Source organism: Pseudorca crassidens, chromosome 6, assembly GCF_039906515.1.
Source record: "Pseudorca crassidens isolate mPseCra1 chromosome 6, mPseCra1.hap1, whole genome shotgun sequence".
Lineage (NCBI taxonomy): Eukaryota > Metazoa > Chordata > Mammalia > Artiodactyla > Delphinidae > Pseudorca > Pseudorca crassidens.
In genome coordinates, this window is record NC_090301.1 from 20740199 (window position 1) to 20745169 (window position 4971).

At 44.8% G+C, this 4971-nt stretch overlaps 1 pseudogene; it reads right to left on the reverse strand.

Annotated features, from left to right (window-relative positions):
• Window positions 1–670: 670 nt before the first annotated feature.
• Window positions 671–4487, reverse strand: LOC137225988 (elongation factor 1-alpha 1 pseudogene; annotated as a pseudogene).
• Between the last annotated feature and the right edge of the window lie 484 nt (window positions 4488–4971).

Here is a 4971-nt window from a genome sequence, read left to right on the forward strand (position 1 = left end):
AAATTTACAAGCAGCTCATGCAGCTCAATAACAAATAAGCAAAAAACCCAATCCAAAAATGGGCAGAAGACCTAAATAGACATTTCTCCAAAGAAGATATACAGACTGCCAACAAACACATGAAAGAATGCTCAACATCATTAATCATTAGAGAAATGCAAATCAAAACTACAATGAGATATCATCTCACACCAGTCAGAATGGCCATCATCAAAATATCTAAAAACAATAAATGCTGGAGAGGGTGTGGAGAAAAGGGAACACTCTTGCACTGCTGGTGGGAATGTGAATTGGTACAGCCATTATGGAGAACAGTATGGAGGTTCCTTAAAAAAGTACAAATAGAACTACCATATGACCCAGCAATCCCACTACTGGGCATATACCCTGAGAAAACCATAATTCAAGAAGAGTCATGTACCAAAATGTTCATTGCAGCTCTATTTACAATATCCCAGAGATGGAAACAGCCTAAGTGTCCATCATCAGATGAATGGATAAAGAAGATATGGCACATATATACAAAGGAATATTACTCAGCCATAAAAAGAAATGAAATTGAGCTATTTGTAATGAGGTGGATAGATCTACAGTCTGTCATACAGAGTGAAGTAAGTCAGAAAGAGAAAGACAAATACTGTAGGCTAACACATATATGTGGAATTTAAGAAAAAAAAAGGCATGAAGAACCTAGGGGTAAGACAGGAATAAAGACACAGACCTACTAGAGAATGGACTTGAGGATATGGGGAGTGGGAAGGGTAAGCTGTGACAAAGCGAGAGAGAGGCATGGACATATATACACTACCAAACGTAAGGTAGACAGCTAGTGGGAAGCAGCTGCATAGCACAGGGAGATCAGCTCGGTGCTTTGTGACCACCTAGAGGGGTGGGATAGGGAGGGTGGGAGGGAGGGAGATACAAGAGGGAAGAGATATGGGAACATATGTATATGTATAACAGATTCACTTTGTTATAAAGCAGAAACTATCACATCATTGTAAAGCAATTATACTCCAATAAAGATGTAAAAATAAATAAAGTACTGATTTTAAAAGCTAATAACTTAAAACTGCCACACACAAAACAAATAGTCCACAAAACATTCTCCTTTCCTTCCGAAGGTTTTATGATGCACTGTTATCATTAACCAGTCTTTTGCTATTAAACTTAAATGGCCAGTTGAGACAAATTGTTCTGGGACCGTTCTTCCACCACTGATTAAGACTGGGGTGGCAGGTATTGGGGATAATGTTCATTTAGCCTTCTGAGCTTTCTGGGCAGACTTGGTGACCTTGCCAGCTCCAGCTGCCTTCTTGTTCACTGCTTTGATGACACCCACAGCAACCATCTGTCTCGTGTCTCTAACAGCAAAATGGCCCAGAGGAGGATAGTCAGAGAAGCTCTCAAAACACATGGGTTTGCCAGGAACCATATCAACGATGTCAGCATCACCAGATTTCAAAACTTTGGGACCATCTTCCAGCTTTGTCCCAGAAGGACAATCAATCTTCTCCTTCAGCTCAGCAAACTTGCAGGCAATGTAAGCTGTGTGACAATCCAGCTATGTGACAATCCAGCACAGGTGCATATCCAGCTCTGATTTGGCCTTGATGATTCAAGATAATCACCTGAGCTGTGAAGCCAGCTGCTTCCATCGGTGGGTCATTTTTGCTGTCACCAGCCACACTGCCATGACGAACATCTTTGACATACACGTTCTTGACATTGAAGCCCACATGGTCCCCAGGAAGAGCTTTACGCAAAGCTTCATGGTGCAGGAAACCGCTGTCTCACTGGTATCTTCTGAAGAGCCGTATAGAACGCACTCATAATTCCATGCTACGGAGGGATGGAAAGAGACAAACATTTTTCCATCAACTCCCATCCCACTGGTCAGAGGTTGTCCCATGGCGGTTAACTCCCTTACCCTTCATGGTCTGTACCTCACCAATGACCAGGAGTTTCCTATACAGTAACAGCAGAGAAGTGTCAGCAAGAAGCAAAGGATACAAGAGGCAGCTTAGATGAGGACTGCTGGGGGCTCTGAGCTAGTTGCCTCCACAGTAATCGTGTAAAATGTAGGCCAAGAGGATGTGCAATTAAGTTTTGCCAGATTTAACAAAAATACAATATGCTCAGTTAAATATGAATTTTCAAATCAACAATGTATGCAATATTGGGGACATGCTTATATTAAATAAATGATTCATTATTGATTTGAAATGCAAATTTGACTGCATTTCCTGTATTTTTTCCGACTACACTATGTACAATGCACAATTGGGCACAGACGGCAGGACACACTAAGCCCCAGCCTTACCTCTCCAGTCTCCTTTAAGGACTTTGTCTATCTGCCTTGAAGATCTTTAAATTTCCCATTTCTCCAAGCTTTGGATATAGAAGTAGTTCAGTTATGACTGATGACCTGTGGCTTCTCTGTACAAGGCAGGAGAGGTGGCAGGGAAAAAAATGCAGCCAGGTGAGATGAAATGGGACACAGAATTTCCAGTTCTTCAGGGACTCAAAGCCCAGGAAAGGAATCCTATGCTTGACACAGATAAGACCTCATGCTGAGCAAATCCAGGTGGGTGCTGGACTCCCCACCATATGCCCCTCCATGGCTGTGAGCATCTGCAGCAATGCCAAGGCCTACAGGGAATGAAAGAACAGAAATACTAATTTTCGGTAAAAATGAGGATACCAAGGTCAAAAGCCAGTGTTTTTTTCCCGCAAATCCTTTTGTTGTTTTCAGGCTCAATTGTCTTCTCAAAAATACCAAATGTGATCATCTTAAAAACATTCGAGTTAGTACATGCTTCTTATTTTGAGTTCAGGAATAAAAAGAAAAAAAAATTAAGTGCTTAAAAAACAATAATATCTATATTTTTTTCTCATAGCTTCAAACTTCCCAGAACTTTTACATTGTTCATTAGTGGGGCCTCCTCACCCTTGTGCTATCAGAAGCCAGACCTCCCTCCTGCCCAGGTCCTTAATCTAACCCGAGTGACAGCTCTACTTGAATTCCTGGACTTTGTCCCTCATCCCTGCTGAGGATGAAGCTGAATTGTATTGGAGCTGTGTTTGCTATATTGGAACCTTGAATCTATCTCACACCCAGGGCCTCTGGACAAGAGGCTGAAGCTGCAGGCTCACCTTCATGTGGGATCGGCCCCACCAGCAGATGTCTGAGCTGTAAGAATTCAGAGCATGGCTTCTACTGAGTCTTAGTTCCCAAAAGTGGGATGGAAAGGACCATGGGGTCATCTTGGCGAGCCTCTTCATTCCATCAATAAAGATGCTCCGTCCCACAGGTCATAGGTAACTAGTCCAAGATCCACACCTGGATTTTGCCATTCGACAGAATCAAGAGAAGAACCCAGTGGTCCTTCCATTACCCCTACGACAGCCTCACCCCACTGCCCCATCCTTCCCTCTGATTGTATATTTGTGTTGTTCCACTGTGGCAGGAACTTAGGTGTGATAACAGAGCTCCCCTACCTAACCAACAGGGAACAGTTTTCAAAGACTACAACTGCAAACTTTTATTCTTAATGACTCGGAAGGCGTATCAGAGCCTCATGTTGCCCAGGGCAGTAACCATAAATAGCTTCCTATAGAGGAAATCTGTATGCAAACCCTGGTTCTGTCATTTAATATTCATGTAACTTTGGGCAGGTCACATAATCTTCTAGAACCCCAGCTTGCCTGAAAACTGGACAGGTGATCTCTGTCTGACTCATTGAGTTATCGTGAGGAACAAATGAGTTCCCGTGTCCCACGCAGTAGCCACTAGCCACATGTGGCTATTTAATTTAAAACATAAATAAGACAAAGTAAAAATTCAATTCCTTATCCACACGACATTTCAAGTGCTGAGTAACAACATGTGACTAACAGCTACCATACTGGACAGGACAGATATAAACACCATCACAGGAAATTCTATTGCACAATGTGGCACAAGGATACTCAAAACTCGCCTAAGTCACTGGGTCCTTCCTAGTTTAGTCTCAGCCTTCCTGTCCAGGTTCTTCTCCTGCCACACCCACCCCTCTGCTCCCTTATATTCTATACCAAACCACATGTTCTTCCTGGCTGGTACTTCCACCTGTTCATGACTTGCTTCATGCGGTTTTCCTTTGTTGAGAATGCCCTCCCTACCCTATACCCCATGCTATCCTCTGCTCCCGTCTGCCTAGAAAACCTGCTCACCCCCTGGCCCAGTGCAAAAAGTTCCTTCTTGGAGGCAGTGTCCACAATGCTCCCGGAAGACATCAATCAGTCCTTTTTCTCCGGATCCTCCATTGATGACCCAACTGCAACCTCTACACCCTGAGACCGTTAATGTGCTGGTCTCTGAAGCCCTTGAAGGCAAGGACTGGGTCTCATTCACCTTTGTTCCCCAGGGGTTTTGCCCAGTGCTGGGAAGAGTAGAGATCTTGGTCAATGTCAACACCATGGATCTCATTTCGTGCTACCATCATGCTCCCTCAGCACAGTGGTTCCCAGTGCTGGCTCAGTCTTAGTTATGTGCTTTTAAGAGAAAAGTTTCCCTACAGGTTGCTGGTTCCCCCTGAGCCAGCAAAGTTGTGGAGAGAAGCAAAGTTGGAAGCAGGAGCTCGAGTCATTGTGGCGGCCATGGGGAAGAGGGCAGTTGAAGAAAGCAGGCTCTGAGGGGAAGAGCTGGTCCCTAGGAGGGAGGGGACGAGGAAGGGCAGTCCCAGAACACACACGTGGACTACTCTCTGCCTGACCTCTCTGACAAGCAGCGCTGGCAGCTCTCCCAGCCTCCCACGTGGGTATTCTCCTCAGGGCACTGCCCCACGCACCTGTCCCACAGGCCCTGGGACCAGCAGAGCCTCCTGTGGCTAGAGCCCCAGTGTCAGCTCCAGGACCTTCTTCCAAATGATTACATCCATGCCCTATCCCTCACTGCCTCTCCCACCGACATCTTCTCCTGTGTTCTTT